This window comes from Mchenga conophoros, linkage group LG3 (genome assembly GCF_057382185.1).
Source record: "Mchenga conophoros isolate Kocher_MC1m ecotype Shallow Benthic linkage group LG3, M_conophoros_male_GT1.1, whole genome shotgun sequence".
Classification (NCBI taxonomy): Eukaryota; Metazoa; Chordata; class Actinopteri; order Cichliformes; family Cichlidae; genus Mchenga; species Mchenga conophoros.
The window spans coordinates 50,261,528-50,282,344 of NC_140528.1; the positions used below are offsets into that span (position 1 = coordinate 50,261,528).

General features: G+C 40.7%; 1 long non-coding RNA gene across 2 annotated transcripts; it reads right to left on the reverse strand.

Annotated features, from left to right (window-relative positions):
- Positions 1-15,209: 15,209 nt before the first annotated feature.
- Positions 15,210-18,289, reverse strand: LOC146579245 (uncharacterized). 2 transcript variants are annotated; one of them, XR_014890461.1, is made up of 5 exons: positions 18,002-18,289; positions 17,522-17,557; positions 17,013-17,154; positions 16,564-16,651; positions 15,210-15,977 (listed from the first exon to the last, which is right to left on the reverse strand). It is a non-coding gene; the product is annotated as an uncharacterized LOC146579245 (long non-coding RNA). The 2 variants fall into 2 exon arrangements; XR_014890459.1 differs by having other exon boundaries at positions 17,522-18,289.
- Between the last annotated feature and the right edge of the window lie 2,528 nt (positions 18,290-20,817).

The window sequence follows — 20,817 nt, forward strand, 5'->3', positions numbered from 1 at the left end:
GGTGCTGTTACGTCTGGTTCAGTTTGGGTAAGAAGGAAAAACAGCCGAGTCCGTGTAGGTGACAAACATAGTGATTTTATTACATGCTTCTAAGACAGAAGCATGGGAAGACAAGCGTACAGCCACAGATCTCCAAAGAGTGGACAGCTCCCCGTCCTTATGTAACCCATGATGACATCACACAGTTAGACCTTACTGGAAATGATAACAGTCTCCCCATAGTCCAAAGTTCTCCTTATACAAACATCAGATGATACTTTAGAGAAAACCAAGTGTGTGACATGTCATGTTGTGCAGTTCGGTGAGCCTGTGTGTCCAACTAGAGAATGTCCTGACATGACCTCCCTGTGTAAATAAGGGTGAACGTGCGTGTTTACATAACTCTCTATGTGCATGTTCTGATGTAGGCCTGCAAATGAATTAGAACAAGGTCCTGCTAGACCCTCCAGTTATGGACGGTGAATACAATGCTGTGGATACCATTTGAGACTTGAGTACAATGATGATAACCTGCATACATTAATCTTTACTCAGATTACCATAGATATAAAACAAAGATTATACTGTCATCAGATTCCACAATGGTAAATGATTAATGATTGATACTTCTAATTATAACTGTGATCATAAGAATACAAAATAAAATATCTCCTGGTCACATTCCTCCTCTTTGGGCTGGCTTGCCAGCCCAACTCACACCAGGATTTGTCTCCAAACCAAACAAACACGTTATGACACTTATCAACCCCAACACCTCCGTTGTTTTCCAATTTTCCCACAACCCAGCTGTTCTTTTAGCTTCAGACTCGAGTTTCAGCCTGTCACGCTTCAGGCCCCTTTACCACCTCCTCTTGGAGTGAAGAAACGCCCTCGGATTCTTCTTTCTTCGACTTCCGGGGTTAGACCACCCTTCAGTCGTTACACATATCTGGGGATTATTCTGCCCCACTTTCAAACAAAGATCTGTGTGTTTGTTGTCCGTTGTCACCGCCGTGTCCCCCTTTTTGCCAAAAGCCTCTCGAACCTCGTTGGTCTCCGGTGTTCCTAGTTTTCGCCAACCCCTTCCTGGTTATCGCTGTGGTTATGGGATCCATCTTCTCAAGGAGCCCCAAGGCCATGACACTTGACCCCAGTTGCTGTGAAGGGTCCCCATATCTCCGTGTCCCCGTCTGGTGTCTGTTCCCTTCTCTGCAAGAGACAGAAAGCCAACACCTCTCCTGCGCTGGCTCTCCTAACCTAATGTTGTTGACTTTGTTTATTCCAATCCTATGCTATGCCTATGTGTGTAAGCGTGCATGCACTTAACCCTCTGCACGTGAAGTCAATAGCTCCAATATATCAATCCGATCCGTTGTCGGATGAAGCTTTTGACCTTCACAGACTAAGTGCCAGCTCCTTATAAGCACATTTGCAATGTGTGTATAAAAGTGAACAACAGACCTCAAACAAATTGGGCATTCTTAATTCTAACTTGAGTGTAGTACTCAGTTTCTGATCATCTAATTATACTTCTCACTGGTCCCCTAAATTGTCTAAAAACCTTTAATTTGCCACACCTAAATTATTAAAACACAAACCAAATCATAGACCCCCTATATAGCTTTTGCCTTTATGAACCTGAGCACAATTCTATAATGAGCAACAACCTGCAATATGTACCAAAAATCTTCATGGTCACACCTGCAATTAAAGATCAAATGCACTTTATACCTGTTTTAATTCTTCCTTATATAGAACCTCCTCAGTGTCAGGTTAGTTTTAATTAGTCTCAATTAATTGTTCTAGTTGTATTTTGCAATTCAGCTAAAAAGCAAACCTGTTAAAGTAAACAGCTTATTTACAACCACCTGCAAATCATAAGAGTAATAAAAGATTCAGCACAACAGACAAGTGTCATGTTCAGGATTTCTCTGATCATTAAATCACTATTATTGCCACAATTTGTTTTATTCACCCTTTGGGCAATGTTACTCCACTTGTGTATCCCTACCAAGAGCTCCCTAATTGGCCAGTTAGTGAGCTCTGTCAAACTGTCCCCAAATTAGTTATTTGTTATTATTACTTGTTTTCATGTCACTTGTCTGTTTTCTACTGCACCCTCCTCACCAAAGCAAAGCAAACATTAGCAGCACATTGACCGCAGTCAGGCATCCACCTTCCATAGGTGCTATAAAAACATTTCCTGTAAAAGAATCACAGTTTTCAAGACAGGGTGTGTCTCCCCCAACACTCTCACCAGAATACAGTGTAATAGCATCACCAACTCCTAACCCATAAACACCGTTTCTTCACACATCCGCCCAGAAATCCTGTAATAGAACATTAAAAACTGTAACCCTGTAGGGAAGAAAATGTAAATGGTAACGCTGCGCAGTTACCTCTGTAAACAACACAAGACACAAAAATGGCATTTAAAGGTTCACTCTTCCTCGAATATTTTGTCATCCTTCTACTCCTGTAAAAAGAAACACACATAAATTCATCCACCCTTTTATCCTATCTAGGTGGAGGTGGTTAACCTTGAGTCATGGTCAAGTCTTGTCATCTTTTACCAGTCAGTCCGTTTGTTTTTATTTCCAGTCTTTCGTCCATTCATCCATTCATTCATTTCTTTCTTTCTTTGCTGATAGTGAAACCTGTCGTCGCATTTAGTTTCCACACTCAGCAAAATGAGCTCATTTCAAAAAGAAAAAGAAGAACTTGAGATCGGATTACCTCGCTGAATCCTTTTTTGGGCAGGGACTCTCATTTTCTAATTGTCCCCATAAGTGGTTTCCTCCAGAGCCAATTTCAATGCGGAGAAACTCACTTACAACAATTTTCTCGCCGACGTGTAATGCTTGTAATTTCCGATGTGCAGATCTGCTTAAAGAAAAGATTCACAAACAAAAATCAGTGCACTGTTCAAAATATAAAACAAAATAAAATAAAAGATAACAAGAACAAAAATACCAACGCCCGGGTCTTAGGACTTGTCACTGAATATTCCTCCCATCAATAAAAATACCCACCTAAACCTACACAGAGTCAAATCAACACCACCTCAACCTTTTCCTATTCATAAACCTATATGTTTTGCGTTCGTGAAACAAAATAGAACCGTTTCCATATTAAGTAATTTGAGCTCTTGAAATGTTTTAATTCTCTTAATTCTGCCTGTTTATTTCAACACTTATTCAATGACTTTTATTCAACTGCTACTTGGTCACTCAAATTTTACCTGTTCAAATTGCCTAGGGTTCAACAAAGTCTAGATCCCAGTTATCATGAAACTTGAACGGGTGTACGATGATTTACTTACAGTAATTAAGAATCATCACTCAACCTAGCTCTACTACTGGCACTGCGTGACTTTTCTCACACTGGAAACCAGAATTTAGTACAGAACTTTAATACCTCAGGCAATCGGGGTCAAGGGCTGCCCCCCCTTTCTCTTCTTCTTTGTCCGTGTGTTCCTCCTTCTATTCAATCTCCATCACAATGATGTGGCGCTCTGAAATAAGACTCACACTGTTAATTCATCGTTTTCATTCTGCACCACTGCTCAGGCTGTTTTCTTTTCTTTTTAGTGTACAGTAAACAATTGAGTCGAGGCCTTAAGCCCCAGATATCTCGCACGGGCATCGTTTTCATAACCAAACCGCTCTGGACTCTGCTCCCCAAACCACACAAATGCCCTCTGGGCTTATTATTGTAACAGATTCTGTATTTGGATTTGTTGTGTGCAGCATTGAGCCTTTGTTAATAAAGCATTCTTCATTGCAGCAGCTGGAGCATTGTGTGTCACTTCTTAGTGAATTGAATCAACATTTTGATTTTGGTGCATGGGTGTGTATCAGTTTTCACTCACTCAACGAGTGCATAAGTGTTCATGTGTGTGTTTCTCTTCATTCTAAGTCGGCGGATGCAGAAGTGTGTGTTTGTGTGTTTGTGTTCATCACCTTCCTGTTCTGTTGTTTGGGTAAACCAGCAGCTTGAAGCATGCCTTAGGGTCCTGCCCTCCTCTTTAGGTCTGTTTGCATCCGTTGTTGCAGCTGCCTACATCTTCTCCTTGTAACTTGACCCTTTTGCTTCTGTAGCTCTTTCAGGGTTTACTCCTGCTGTTGGAGCTTTGCGTCAAGTCTGACGACCTCCTGCTCCAGCAAGCTTCCGCCTGATTTCAAGTCCTGTACGTGAAACTCCACGTCTGACTGATGAGTTCAACTAGCAACCAGCTCCTCCGGAGCCATGCTCAGTTTCTGCTCTGATGCCTTGAGCTCTTACTGAGGGCAAAAACCTCAGAGTCTTTTCCTTCCACGTCAGATTGGAGTCTGTTTATGTTGTCCTTACTTTGCTCCACGGCCTTCTGCAGCTCTGCTGTTCGGCTCTTCTCAGAGGTCAGCATTCTTTTGTTCACCCTCCCTTTTCCTCCGGGCTTAATGCGCGTCTCGTCACAGCTCTGTCAGCTGACGCAGTCTGGGAATTTCCCCCGTGTAGTGAAACGGGCTTTAGGTTTAGTGCTCTCCGTCTCTGCTGCATGAGATCGCTTTTTTGCAGCACTGTTGACATCCTCAAGTTGTTGTTGTGAGTCCAGCTGCTGTGGCCTTCAGGGGTCAAAGGGTCAAAGATAGTCGCGGAGAGGGCAACGATGGTAGAGGGGAGGGTAGGAGTCCAGGTCAGCTTCGGCTTTCAGAAAAAACAAAAACAAAACAAAACAGGCGAACAGGAAAATGATGTTGTGTTGGCTGTGCTGTGTTGGCTGTGTTATCCCGAGAGGCGAGAAACAACGAGATCTCCCTTCCCCCCTTTTGGTAGAATTTTCTACCATTCAGTAGTCCTTTGTCTCAAACAATCAACACAACATGTCCCAATTCGACCCTTTTAACCACTAAATTTGTCGTGTCCTCACTTAATCATCAGACCAGTGTCTTTGTCTTTTGACGTCAAGTTGTTGTCTTGCAACCCAGAGAGTTTATTTGTCAGTAATGTATAAACTATATCATTTAAAAACAGGTGTATGTTAAGTGTCGCTACTCTAATCTTGCATGTACGTGCACATGTATGTAAGCTGTTTCTTCATTGCATGTATGGGTGCGTCTGTATATAGAATGGAATAGAATAGAATTCCACTTTATTGTCATTGCACATGCACAGGTACAGGGCAACGAAATGCAGTGTATGGGTTAATTTAACTTCTTCTCAAATGAGGCATTTCTCTAACACGCACATGTGTCTGTTCCTCACACTTCTCATACCTTTCTCTGGTTGTGTGTGGTTTTATTTGCTTCAGTCATTTACCAGGAACATCTTTTCCTTTTCTCCATGTCTTCCGCCAGAGGTTAACACTGGTGAGATTCAGGGACACAGCACCCAGAGCAGTTCAGCGAGAAAAACCCGCCTAAAACTTCATTCTCTCTTTTTTTTTTTTTTTTCTTTTTTTTTCCGGGAGGGGTAGGGACAACTCTGGTGTCCAGCCGTGAATTTTTAGCCAAAGCTTGGCCTGTCTTCTGCTGCCGTACTCAGGTTTCCAGGTTAAGAAAAAACACCTGTATGAAGACACTAAACATACATTTAGTATTCGTATAAACATAACTGCCTAAATTATTGAACTCTTGAGGAGGGTTGATTTAACTCTTTACTAACTTTAAACCCCACCATAACAATTTCATATGTTCTTGACTGCAAACACAAAAACTGCTTGATGTTATTACTAATCATTTTCCTCCACAACACTCCAAATCATGTTCTCTCTTGTGTCCAGCAGGGGAATAAGGTGACCTCTACTCTCACTGCTTCCCCAGTCAGAGACAATATCTCACTCACACTTCCACACTTTATTGTTTTCCCTTTTTCTTGACTATTATTATTTCACAGAAAATCAACTGACCTACTTCTCCTTCCTCTTCTGTCATGCAGAAAGTCACACACACACAGCACTCGGCCCCCACCTTGTCGTTCTCTCACAGACACACCTACACACACACACACTCTAATCGTCCTTTCACAACAAAACTTCACAAACGTCCACTGCAACAGTTTTAAGCACGCAAAGCCAGCGAAAATTCACTCTCACATTCACTTCCCTAACAACTACAAAGTTTTCACATAGAAAAATAATCCAGACAATCTACCATGCACCGTTTTCCCTCCTTATACGAGAGACTCAACCAACTTTTAAAAGCTTTATTTACACAACATCAAATGAAGCACAGATCTCTGCCTTTTCCAGGTAGAGAAGAAATACGACCCAACTAAAAAATCTCCCAGCAATCACACAAAGTTCTCAAATCAAATCGTTTTTTCACACTCAACAACACAAGACAGTTTATACAATTTACACTTTTAAATGCACACACACACACGGGTAATTTATATACAATATACACACGGGCCCGTATAAACACACCGCATGCCAGAACCACTTATCTCGTTTGTTTCTCTAGCGGTGTTCCTATACTTTAGACTGATTTATAAGCATCTATAGCCCAGGGCCGCGCCCTTGCTGGTCAATTAACGTTTCAAGTACGCCGCCTTGAAAACGGTCACATTACTAAATTCTACTTAATTTATAACCGTTTCCCGCAGCTGGAAAGGAGCTCCACCTCTGGCGCTAGTATCAAACCCACGCCTTCAGCTATACTTAAAACTCACAAGGCAGCCACGTTAAAAGGTCACGGCCGGGTCCGCGACCCTGTCGATCAAAAAATGCAGTAAAAGACAATCACCCATTGATTGTCTAGCCTTTTTTGACGGGAGTCCGAATCCCCGCGGAAGGCCAACTCCGGGCTAAAACCTAACCACGCGTCCGCAATTAGGGGTCAGTGCCACCTGCTGGACGAACTGCATTCCTAGGAGACCGCGTCTCCAGTCCTAAATAAATATACTTGTTTTAAAAGCCTCACGGTGAGCTCTCAGCCCCCCCGTTTAATTATCTGAAGCCCAAAACCGCGTTTTTGCTACCCAATTAAAACCAAATGCCCTACACTACCGATTGACTGGCTGGCATTCCCAGTCAACCCACATTTAAACCTCTTAAACCGTATTTATTTGTTTCCACACACCTTAAACCGTATTAACTTAAACACATAACTTCTTAACTCAAAATTCACCCCCAAAATAAACAGCAATGAATTTAGTCAGACTACTATGCCCTATTTTAAAACTAATTACTCAAGATCACTATGGACCAACGCCAGAAGCCCATACTGAGTGAATATTATTTAATTAAATTTAGTTTTAACTTCCAATATAGCGCCTTTGGATAAAAATCAACAGGTGGCACTCACCTTTTTTATGTCGCCTGGCGTCACTCAGATAGGCTGCTGGCCTCCGCCCCTGTTTGTCACCCACACGATAGCTGCAAGCTCCCCTCTCCCCCAACCGGGTTTCGGCACCAAGTTGTTACGTCTGGTTCAGTTTGGGTAAGAAGGAAAAACAGCCGAGTCCGTGTAGGTGACAAACATAGTGATTTTATTACATGCTTCTAAGACAGAAGCATGGGAAGACAAGCGTACAGCCACAGATCTCCAAAGAGTGGACAGCTCCCCGTCCTTATGTAACCCATGATGACATCACACAGTTAGACCTTACTGGAAATGATAACAGTCTCCCCATAGTCCAAAGTTCTCCTTATACAAACATCAGATGATACTTTAGAGAAAACCAAGTGTGTGACATGTCATGTTGTGCAGTTCGGTGAGCCTGTGTGTCCAACTAGAGAATGTCCTGACATGACCTCCCTGTGTAAATAAGGGTGAACGTGCGTGTTTACATAACTCTCTATGTGCATGTTCTGATGTAGGCCTGCAAATGAATTAGAACAAGGTCCTGCTAGACCCTCCAGTTATGGACGGTGAATACAATGCTGTGGATACCATTTGAGACTTGAGTACAATGATGATAACCTGCATACATTAATCTTTACTCAGATTACCATAGATATAAAACAAAGATTATACTGTCATCAGATTCCACAATGGTAAATGATTAATGATTGATACTTCTAATTATAACTGTGATCATAAGAATACAAAATAAAATATCTCCTGGTCACAGTGCGTTGGTGGTTCTTTGTGTCTGGGGATGGGCGTCCAGGTACACACCGGCTCACTCCTTGGCGGCCGCTTATCAGGGCCTGGAGCCTGGGGCTCGCTCGGGCCACTTCGGAGGTGGGGTGCCCCCGGCCTCTCGGCCTGGGGCTCGGTCACTCAGGCACAGTTGGCTGCCGGCGGAGCTCACGGGCGCGTCACTGCAACTCCCCCTGGCTTCTGCTCCACGGCTGCTGAGTGAGCCCTCATCTGGGACTCTCCTCAGCTCTTACTGGGACAGTGGCGCAGCTGCCCCTCTGTTGGTCTTCCTTGGTCTCTTGTGTTCTGGGGGCCTCTGGATGTCTGGAGTTTTGATCTCCTCCATACCTGCTTCATACCCTGGAGGACAGGGCTATGGCTCCCCACACTCCCTAGCAGATCGTTACATGGAGAAACCTTTGGAATGCAAGCATGCTGATCTACACAGGTATGCACACAGGTGTACACACGGGTATTCACAGACGCGGACTACAGCTTTCTTGGCTGCTGCCTCAAAGCACATTGTGCGCTGTCTATCTTGCGTGCTGCACAATATCGTTTATTATTTAGTATCTATTGATATCTACTGCTAGCTAGTTTATTGTGATGGTGCCGTTTTTTTTTTTATTATGTTGCTCTTTGTTGTTTGCTTTCTCTTCTGTATTTTTTTCTCCATACAGGTGACCCAGGTGTTTTTGTTTTTTGTTTGTTTTTTTTCTTTCTTCCCCCCCTTCTCACCGTCTCTTCTCCCCTTTGGTTTTCTTTCTCTCCCTCTCTTTCTTTCATTCTTTCTCCCTGTCCTATCCCCCAGTCATGTCTGTCCCTTTTGTAGCAACTGAAAATAAAATAAATTCATAATTATAATAAAGGTCAATCAAATGGACCAATATGGCAAGGCCATGATGATCCACTTGGTAAAATAAATCCGCTTGGCATCTTTCTTGGCCTTAAGACAACAATTCTGATGGCTAAAGATCCAAACGGGACACAAAAAAAAAAGAAAGAAAGCAGAATTTGCTGATCCTGTGTAGCATTGCACCCGGCTTCAACCATTCAACAATTCTCGCTTCAGCAATGTAATACTAGCTCTGGCCTTAGTGTTATGAAGTTATTTAACCCTGATGTCCCCCGCGGATGGAGGAAGGTGGTTGGGGTTGCGAAATCCCCCTTGAGGGGATGGGAGAGGGAGGAGGGAATAGGCGGGGGTCGCAAAATCCCCCCAAAAGAATCGGAGAGGGAGGAGGGAATAGGCGGGAGTCACGAAATCCCCCCTCCCCGAGGGGACAGGAGAGGGAAGAGAGACATGGGCGGAGGGGGTCGAGAAACACCCCAGTGTAAGCACAGCGTGTCGTGCGACAAGATGATAAGAGCACACTGTCAACCCTTACAATAATCACATGGTTTCTGTAAAAATACATTCAATGGCTGCAGCTCTCCTGCTTCCAGCCGTACACATCAACACCACCAACAACAACACAAGCAGAGCAAAGGTTTTAAGCCAGCGAGGTGTGATTGTAGATGCGGTGCAGGTGAGTACCAGATCAATATTTTGCAGTATTGCACACCACTAGTTCCCTTTGCTGGGAAGACTGGGTCCAGTCAGTGACCACACCTGCTGGGCACCTGAAACACAAAACACACAATCAAAAACAACCTGCCAGTCCAGCTGCCCAATTTAGCTTGTGGGATCATGCAAAGTCCATCATTAGTTTGACTGACGCCCATCATTTAACCACAGTAATACACTTGCAAATAGACTTGCACTTTGCTGGCTGTATACCAATGAAGAGCAATGTGTGAATGTGGATCTAAAGAAAAAGTAAAGTAAAACGAGACATGAATAGTAAGGTGGAGATTATTTAGCTATGTATCACATAATAATATTTGGGGTACCTGTGTTGATGGCAATAAAATGTTTCAAATGTGACTCACTCCTTTAATTAACACAATTATATTTTGACTCATATAGGTCATGCAAATTATAGACTATTTAGTATTGAAATATTTAGAGATATTGATTGCTTTGTTATATATCTTAACGAGTCATCTTTGCAGTTTGTACAGCATTTTCTAATGCTGAATAGTTTCAAGACTAGATATTTATGACATATTTAAAACATTATTTGCAAAAAAAAAATATGGCAACACATGGCACTTGATTGGTTGGTCACATTCAGGTCCAGACCATCCTGGTTCGTGCGTGGAGGCTCAGTTCACCTTTCACGTCATCGCTTTCACAGGCTGTAGTCGCTGCAACCCCTGGCAATAGAGAAAGGCTGCTCTTCATGGCGATCGTGGCTCAAGAGCTGGGAGTTCGTCTTGTAATCGGAAGGTTACCGCTTCAAGCCCTGGCTTGGACAGTCTCGGTTGTTGTGTCCTTGGGCAAGACACTTCACCCGTTGCCTACTGGTGGTGGTCAGACGGCCCGGTGGCGCCAGTGTCCGGCAGCCTCGCCTCTGTCAGTGCGCCCCAGGGTGGCTGTGGCTACAATGTAGCTTGCCATCACCAGTGTGTGAATGTGTGCGTGAATGGGTGGATGACTGGATGTGTAAAGCGCTTTGGGGTCCTTAGGGACTAGTAAAGCGGTATACAAATACAGGCCAGTTACCATTTCATAGAGGTCTCGCGATCCAGAAGACGTTTTCCCAGAAGACCCTGAGACCCCTGGCCACTTCCGACAGGCTAGCAGGGTGACCGTTTATTTCCATGGCCGGGATTTCCAGTGAAACTTTGTTGTTGCAGCTGCTCTTTGCCTATATTAGGCGCTGATTTTCTATGTGCCTATGGACTCCTAGTCAATGTTGCTAACAGGCATGTTGTTTGCTATGTTGGTCACCGATCCCCTGGTATGGCCTAATTTAGTGTCTTCCAGGGATGCTTTTTAAGCGTTTGCTTTTGGAGTTCCCATCACTGACTGTCAGTTCTCTAACAGGGCAACAAAGCACGAATTTGAACATTATATCCCTACGGTTGGGCCCCCGGTGTTTGTGCAGGTGCGCCTCCTCGACCCCACAAAACTCTCTGTAGCTCGGGAGGAGTGCCTGGGTTTCTCCGCTGCACATGGTGCTCAAATTGGACGGTGGAGATTTTCACTGTTCATATAATGTATCGGAGAATGACCGTTACCCTATTCCCCACATCCACCCATCTTGCCAGGACCTCAAATTTTTCTAGAATTGACTTGATGCACTTGGTGCTCCAAGTTACAACAGACATTCAGCACGTGGCTGGTAAGTCCAACCATAGATCCATAGACACACACAGGCGCCCCTCGAACCCTTCCGTATCCCCAGGAGGGGTTTTGATAATGTGCACGTGGATCTGGTTGGCCCCCTGCTGCAGTCGCAAGGTTTCATGTACCTTTTCACTGTGGTGGATTAGAGTGGATTACGGTGGCTGGAGGTGGTGCCCCGACAGTGGCAGTGGTGGCCAGGGCATTTTCGTCGACATGGGTTTCGTGTTTCGGTCCCCCGGCTGAAGTTAACTCGGACAGGGCCCCGGGTTTGTTTCTGAGCTTTGGTCTGCCATGGCTGATGGCCTTGGGGTCAAATACTGTTAAATGTTCCCTTTGTAGGCCATTAGTCAGAACAAGCTCTAGAGTGTGATTAAAGTGGTCTGTGGGTTTTGAAAGAAGATAACTTAGTCCCATAATACAGGGAGTGCAGATTTATTAGGCAAGTTGTATTTTTGAGGAATAATTTTATTATTGAACAACAACCATGTTCTCAATGAACCCAAAAAACTCATTAATATCAAAGCTGAATGTTTTTGGAAGTAATTTTTAGTTTTAGCTATTTTAGGGGGATATCTGTGTGTGCAGGTGACTATTACTGTGCATAATTATTAGGCAACTTAACTAAAAACAAATATATACCCATTTCAATTATTTATTTTTACCAGTGAACCCAATATAACATCTCCACATTCACAAATATACATTTCTGACATTCAAAAACAAAACAAAAACAAATCAGCGACCAATATAGCCACCTTTCTTTGCAAGGACACTCAAAAGCCTGCCATCCATGGATTCTGTCAGTGTTTTGATCTGTTCACCATCAACATTGCGTGCAGCAGCAACCACAGCCTCCCAGACACTGTTCAGAGAGGTGTACTGTTTTCCCTCCTTGTAAATCTCACATTTGATGATGGACCACAGGTTCGCAATGGGGTTCAGATCAGGTGAACAAGGTGGCCATGTCATTAGTTTTTCTTCTTTTATACCCTTTCTTGCCAGCCACGCTGTGCAGTACTTGGACGCGTGTGACGGACCATTGTCCTGCATGAAAATCATGTTTTTCTTGAAGGATGCAGACTTCTTCCTGTACCACTGCTTGAAGAAGGTGTCTTCCAGAAACTGGCAGTAGGACTGGGAGTTGAGCTTGACTCCATCCTCAACCCGAAAAGGCCCCACAAGCTCATCTTTGATGATACCAGCCCAAACCAGTACTCCACCTCCACCTTGCTGGCGTCTGAGTCGGACTGGAGCTCTCTGCCCTTTACCAATCCAGCCACAGGCCCATCCATCTGGCCCATCAAGACTCACTCTCATTTCATCAGTCCATAAAACCTTAGAAAAATCAGTCTTGAGATATTTCTTGGCCCAGTCTTGACGTTTCAGCTTGTGTGTCTTGTTCAGTGGTGGTTGTCTTTCAGCCTTTCTTACCTTGGCCATGTCTCTGAGTATTGCACACCTTGTGCTTTTGGGCACTCCAGTGATGTTGCAGCTCTGAAATATGGCCAAACTGGTGGCAAGTGGCATCTTGGCAGCTGCACGCTTGACTTTTCTCAGTTCATGGCCAGTTATTTGGCGCCTTGGTTTTTCCACACGCTTCTTGCGACCCTGTTGACTATTTTGAATGAAACGCTTGATTGTTCGATGATCATGCTTCAGAAGCTTTGCAATTTTGAGACTGCTGCATCCCTCTGCAAGATATCTCACTATTTTTGACTTTTCTGAGCATGTCAAGTCCTTCTTTTGACCCATTTTGCCAAAGGAAAGGACGTTGCCTAATAATTATGCACACCTGATATAGAGTGTTGATGTCATTAGACCACACCCCTTCTCATTACAGAGATGCACATCACCTAATATGCTTAATTGGTAGTAGGCTTTCAAGCCTATACAGCTTGGAGTAAGACAACATGCATGAAGAGGATGATGTGGACAAAATACTCATTTGCCTAATAATTCTGCACTCCCTGTAGATGCCATGTTGAGGCTGTTTTTAGTATCTACATGGATGTTTAAATCACCCACAATAATTGTTTTATCTGAGCTGATCACTAAATCAGATAAAAAGTCTGAGAAATCAGACAGAAACGCTGTGTAAGGCCCAGGTGGACAATAGATGATAACAAATAAGACTGGTTTCTGAGTTTTACAGCTGGGGTGGACAAGGCTTTCAAATGAATTAAAAGTGTGTCTTGGTCTGTGGTTGATTAATAGGGTGGTGTGGAAAATTGCTGCCACACCGCCCCCTCTGCCTGTGCTTTGAGGTGTCAGATAGTTAGAGTGACTCGGGGGTGTTGATTCATTTAATCTAACATAATCATCTGGCTTCAACCAGGTTTCTGTAAGGTAGAGTAAATCGATTTTTTGATCAGTTCATGTACAAACAGAGAGTTGGAAGAGAGAGACCTAATGTTTAATAATCAACATTTCACTGTTTTACTCTTAAGTGCTATTGAGGATAATTCTTTGTGAATTTTTTTTTTAAATATTTAAGCCTTTTTTTCTGATTTTTAGTTTGTTTTTAGTCTGTTTTGGAGTTGACACAGTCTCCAAGAGGATGGGGTTTTGGGGGGATAAGAGGAGGAGAGGAGCTGCAGAGAGGCGTGAAGACTATGACTCTGCTTCCTGGTCCCAAACATGCCACTCCTGGTCTGATTGGGAATGGGACCAGAGAAAACTACAGTTTGGACAACATACTGTATAATCAACAAAATACACAATCAAAAACAACCTGCCAGTCCAGCAGCCAAAAGTGATCATCACCTTGTTTAGTGTGGTATCATGCAAAGTGCGTCATTTGTTTGACTGATGCCCATCTTTATACCACATTGAATAATGGACTTGCACATCATACTGTTAGCTGGATATCAGCGAAGAGTAGCGTGTGTCTTTGGATTAAAACAAGGTTAAAAGGAGAAAAACAAACAGTAAGATGGGATTATTATTATTATTATTATTATTATTGGTGGAGAGAGATCATTAAAAGATGTTCAGTTAGCATCAGTCATACCTCACACAGGTCACCATACAAATATGGTAAAGATTAATATCTTAATGAATCATCTTTGCAGTTTAAAAAGTTTTTGGTGTTACTGAATTGTTTCAAATTTAATGATATTTTAAATTTATGGAAAAAAAAATCCAAGCAAATTCATTGTGTTTTCAGTACACTGAAAAAAATATGTTGTTGGATTTACTTAATTCAATGGTGGACATTTGTTGCACACAGATGTTTTGCTTTGGCAGCAACTTAAACAATTGAGTTAAATTAACACAATTTATTCATGTTCAATAAACCTGTGCAATTTGTGTTGATAAAATGTGACTTAAACATGTTTTGATGAAGTAATTTGAGCTCTTGAAATATTTTAATCCTTCACAATTTTCTCACTTTATCCCAACACCATTCAATAACTTTTACCCAATACTACTTGGTCACTTAAATGCTACATGTTATCTTCAAATTACATTTTGCTATTATATTCTAGTATCAAATACACAATTTTCAAATGGAGGCCTTATAACAGATTGTATTGTTCTCTTCCAAGATGGTTGCTGGCATCCACCAGTAACCTTTCAAAACAAAATGTCTAATTTCACTGCATTGACAGTAGGTAAAGAATTAAACTGACATTACTCCTCCACTGAATCTACATAAATCAACAGTTAAATAATGTCAGTTCTTCCGTGTTCTCTGGAATCAATCACAGCAAAGAAATTAGACTGTTTCTTTTGAAAAATGTTGGGAAAGAACAAATCAAAACATTCTATTTAAGGCCTCTGACGTCAAGATTCAGTTAAACAACAATTATAACTAAACAATTTGAGGTAATGTTAGTTTCCATTAACATTAAATTAAGTTACTGAATTGGCAAACACCTTCCTATTAACATTACCCATTTTACCCCAATAACTAAAGAAATTAGCACTTGCAGGTCAAAACCTTTATTCAAGAGATGCAAAAATAACATTGATACAGTGACTGTCAAAAATTACAGCACTGATCATACTGTGACATCTTGGTTCAAAACAGCACACTTAGAAATATTCAACGTTCTTTACTTCAACTGAATGAAACTGAAAATACCATTTCACACGACCCATATGGGATATTTAGACTGCATAACTGTTCATGCTACATCTCTTCACTAGTAAAAGAAAGAAAAAATACAAAGAGAAGTTTAAAAATGCTGCCAAAATGCTGTACAGAGCAAAAGGAAAAACAAACAACAACAAGAAAAACGGCTCGTCCTCATGGCAGTTGCAGAGTATATAAAAATGAACCCTGCGATCTGTTCCTGGAATTGAGCTTCAAAAATGCAGCAGAACAAGTGTGAGATTTAAATGTCCTCTCACCTAGAGCTGATCAGCTTGCATGCATAACAGTGAGCTTTCCTTGCAGGAGCAGTTTTGTCTTAGTTGTGAGTTTTTCTTGAGAGCTGAGTTGCATCCAACTCCATTACCACCCTTTGAATCACCTCAAAAGTGTAGCAGAGTTGTGATGGGTAACTCATATTGAAGGAATAAAAAAGGTCCAAACAGCATGGCTACTGCAAAGGTCACGTTATCCAGATCTTGAAGAACTACTATACCCTCGATGATGATGCCAACATCAGAAAAGTCATTGCCTGGTGCATCCTCTGGAGACAGATGTTCATTGTGGTTTTCTCAATCTGTGCAGTGGCCTCAGTCAAGTCCTGGTTAAACACAAAACATTTCTTTAAGATTCCTTTTTAAACTCATCTCTTTTGAATCTACCAGTTCTAATGTTAGAGTAATTTAAACCAATGCAAGCAACATAGTAAATAGCTATAGCCAAAGAGTTGCCTGCCATGCTGCCATTCATGGTCTAACAGAGTTTCTAAGACAGAGTGAAAAACATAATAATTTCAAATGCTTTACATTAGTTTTTGTTAGAAAGACACCGGCCCATCAGAAATCCAGGTTATGTCACTCAGAAGATGTTAGAATTTAGACTTTCAGCCCCACAATTTGGTTAGCTGTTGGTCTTTTTTTTTTCCAAACAAAAGCTAATGTAAATATTGGTGGGATTTTCCTTTGTTCACTAGAATGACAAATTTAAAGTTTTTTCACACTGATGTGACCCCTAATATAAGGGGGTGGGGCCTCAAGGGGGGGCGGCCGAGTTCGCTACCAGGCCTCATGTGAACTTCAAATTATTAAAGAGGACTACTGGTCCTAACCAGTCCAATGAGGATCAAGTGGATAACTAAATGCATTTTTAAATGTTGCAAAGCCACAATCTACTCATAAAACACTCACCATGAACTCCTGCACCAAGATGTTGCAATTGTCTTTCACACAGATGCGGAGCACTTTGATGAGACTCCCTTCGAGCATTAATGTCATCCTAAAGTATTATAACAAAGAAAACAGAGATTTGTGAACTTTTCAGTAGCACAGAAGAAAATGATCCCAGACAAAAACTTAAACCAGTCAACATGCAACACCAGCATCTACAAAGAAATATCAAAAGTTCCTGTTTGACATCAACTTTATGGATATATAGTTTCCAGAACATTTCTTTTTTTAAAAAGATAAATTTTTCTCAGTGGGCCAGTAAATGCATAACGAAAATTATGGCATCCTTTCGCTGGAATCAGTACTCACGGGTAATAGTTGACTGTTTCAATGGATGCAGCATAAAAATCTTTTACTGACCTAATGCAATACATATACACTTTGTAGTTAAAGAATTTTAAAGTTCTTACTGTCATCATGGCAGCTACATCCTTTAGCTTTGTGCCCTGTTCCCCCAAACACTTTCAGCAGACTGTCAGAGAGAAACTCAGCTCCGTCAGAAACCTTGACTGTAAAGGCAAGGTTGGGATGCACTGGAATGCTGCATTTCATCTAAAATGACATAAAATTATTTTGAAATAACAGCAGGCACTGTGCTTGGTTAATCAGTAATGTTTTGTTGAATAAAAACTGTGTTTCCAGATCTTATGGGATTAAAAAAATCCAAAGATGTTTGTTTCTGATTTGCAACCCAAGAACCCACAAGTTACAACCTCATTTTAGTTCAAGTGTGCATTAATGTGAGTCCAGTAATCACCTTTCTGACAATACATACAGGTTAAACCTATGGCAGATTTTGGATTTCTCAGTTGTATTAATAGGGTGGTCTATTTGAGTATGCATGCACCTAATAATTATAAAAAACCTATTATAATTAAGTTACAGAAACCTTAAGCGAAAATAGAATATACTTTCTTACCATAACACCTTGAACCCACAATCCATCAGCTGACTCCTGGTGAAATGCAGAATAGAGGTAATCTCTCAATGTGCAGCAAAAAAAAAACAAAAACAAAAGGACAGCAGGTGAGGGCAGGAAGGGTAGGGATGTAAGCTAGCATAATGCCACTGATGATATTAGCTAAAGCTGTTCAATGTCCAAAATCTCACTAACACCACGGTGCAGTAAATACACAATGTAACTGAAGAGTCAGTTGGCAAATCTATTCACACAGAAAACCAAATTATGTTGTGAGTGCCTCGTAATTAGGTTTAATGTGATATTACGGCTCTTGTGCCAAAGACAAATTCAAATGAAAAAGCGCCAATTCTTTGACAACAGATAAAACAGCAAATAAGCTAACGGCTCTTTTTTAGCATGTTACATGGCGGCACTCTAGACGTTTAACTACATTTGGCTAAAATATGGTAAACATTAATTCAAAAAATCAAGACATACCAAAAAACGTAGAGTTGGCTGCTCGACTTGACTGAGATGGATGCATTTTTTAAACCACGATCCAAAGCCCGCGAGATGAAATCACGCGTGGTTTCACGAGATTTAACGTTGCTATCTTATTGACTTACTTCACCTGAACATGATATGAACAATTTAATACACCCTTTCTGCATATCATGTAGTTTTTACACTATATAGTTACATTTATCTTTAAAACATGAGGCAATTGTGTTAAATACATGCAAGATGCTTACATAAATCCAAGAGATGGCCAGTCCCTTTTTTTCAGTGTACATTCACCACAATGCAAAATCCCGCCAAAGAAAAAAAATAATTTTTGTCCAATAGCTGAATGGAAGAATTTATGTATGCATTTATTTATTTATTTAAAGATTTAATGTGCTTAAAAATGTAACTTTTTTTCATTATTTTTATCTGAGAATAGCAATCAACCTATAAAATACCTTCTCTTCCACAATCTTATATATTTGATATTTGTGTATCAAATATCATAGCATCATCAGTTTACTGTAAACTCTAATTGGTGTTACAAATTAAAAATGAAGGTGGATTTTAATTAATTTTATTCTGAATAACTTTTTTTTCCTCTCTTTTTTCTCCACACAAGCCTCAAACATCACATTAAGCAGCATGTCAGATAACTCGTCTTCTTCTGCCTTTGAGTGTGTTACCTCAAGCAATGGGATTTTGATCACCCTTTTTTTTTTCATCACCAAGACTTCTGTTATCCTTGTTCTTTCCATCTTCATTCTCTATGTGGCTTACCAACGATGGCAGCGGCAGTCCTTCTTGGCAGCAACAAGTCACTCTGACATTTTCACCTATCATGTGACTGCCATTGAACTGATATTTGTGTTGGGGGGTGCTGCTTTCTTATGTGGCACATACACTAATAACTCAGTGTTGATTATTATGGGGATGTATTCAGGTACTTTTGTTTATCCTGGTGAGATATTCTTTAACACTGTGACATGTATTGAGCACTACCTGGCTGTTGTTCACCCCATCACCTATATGGGGTTGAAACAGTCGGGTGGGGTCAGGATCAGAAACATCTGCATTGGGTGTGTGTGGCTGCTGTGCTTTGGTTGGCTTGGAGTAACAGCTCTGTATCAGCCTGATGTTCCCTATGTTCCATATTTCTGTATGATTGTGGCCTCATTAATGATCACCTCTTTTTGTAGCCTCTCTGTTCTCTGTGTTCTGATTCGTCCAGGTCCAGGAGAAATGGGAGCAAACAGGGAGAAGATTGATCATTCAAAACAAAAAGCTTTCTACACCATCACAGCAATAATGATAGTGCTGTTGGTGTGTTTTCTAGGAATGCTTGTTACAGTTGGTCAGAATAATTCAAATCTGTTAAATAACACAGACAGGTGTGTCCTGTTCTTGTGTGTTTACTGGTTCACTCTTCCCATCAGTCTGATTTTACCTCTATTGTTTCTACACAGAGCAGGGAAAGCCTTTCCGTGCAGCCTCTTCAACAAAAAGTAAAAATAAATATGACAATATAACAAGAACAATATATATAATAATAATGAAAAAGGTTAATAACAATTTAATTACTGTTAACTGTTAGATTGGTGAAAAATGTGCTTTTTCTGTGTTGATTGAATTAATATCCTTTTAGCAGTCTGTGGTTCTCTTCCTAAATGCTGTGTTATGTACTGGGATTCAATTTGAATCAGACTTTAAAATCAAACTTTGTATCTTTTGTTAGAAAAAAGCAGATACTGAAGTGGGTAGAAAAGAAACATAAAAAAGCACTAATGATAAATCTGCCGCTACTTATCTCTGTGGATTTCTTTTCATTGAAATTATCCTATCATATGTCTACACATAAGATCAAAGATATGTTTTTTACAAGACTGATCTTCTTACATCGCACATAACGTTAATGTAACTCCATTAAATAAAACCACATTCTGTGAAGTGGCCGAATAATTCAAATCTGTTACGTAAAACAGACAGGTGTGTCCTGTTCTTGTGTGTTTACTGGTTCACTCTGCCCATGAGTCTGATTTTACCTTTATTGTTTCTACACAGAGCAGGAAAAGTGTCCTGCCGCCTTTTCAACAAAAAGTACAAATAAATATGACAATATAACAAGAAAAAATATTATAAATGATAATAATGAAAAAGATTAATGACAATTAGAATAAGTATCATCTAAGTACTGTTAACTATTAGATTTGTGAAAAATGTGCTTTTCCTGTGCTGATTGCATTAAGTTCGATCCTTTTAGCAGTTTGTGGTTCTCTTCTTAAATGCTGTCTTATGTACTGAGATTCAGTTTAAATCAGACTTTGAAATCATTCTTTGTATCTGTTGTTTGGAAACAGCAGATACTGAAGTCGGTAGAAAAGAAACATAAAAAAGCACTATTGACAAAGCTGCTGATTCTTATCTCTGTGGATTTCTTTTCATTGAAATTATCCTATCATATGTCCACACATACGATCAAAGATATATTGTTTACATGACTGATCATAAAGTTAATGTACCTTTATCATTAAATAAAACCACATTCTGTGAGGTGTCAGAAACATGTCACTTTGATAGACTGAGTCAGCTCTTTAACTGTGTAACGTTTGAGTGTAACGTTTGAGCCATAAAATAACTGCAATAAACTGAAGGGTTCATTGAACTTTTTGACAGTTAAAAAGAAAGAAATGTGATAAAAATATTTTCATTATTGCAAATTAAAATTAGATTTCCTGGATATATTTACTCAAGCTGCAACAATCAAATGTTCAGTTATTTCTTTTTTCACAATTTGATGCAACACATCAGTA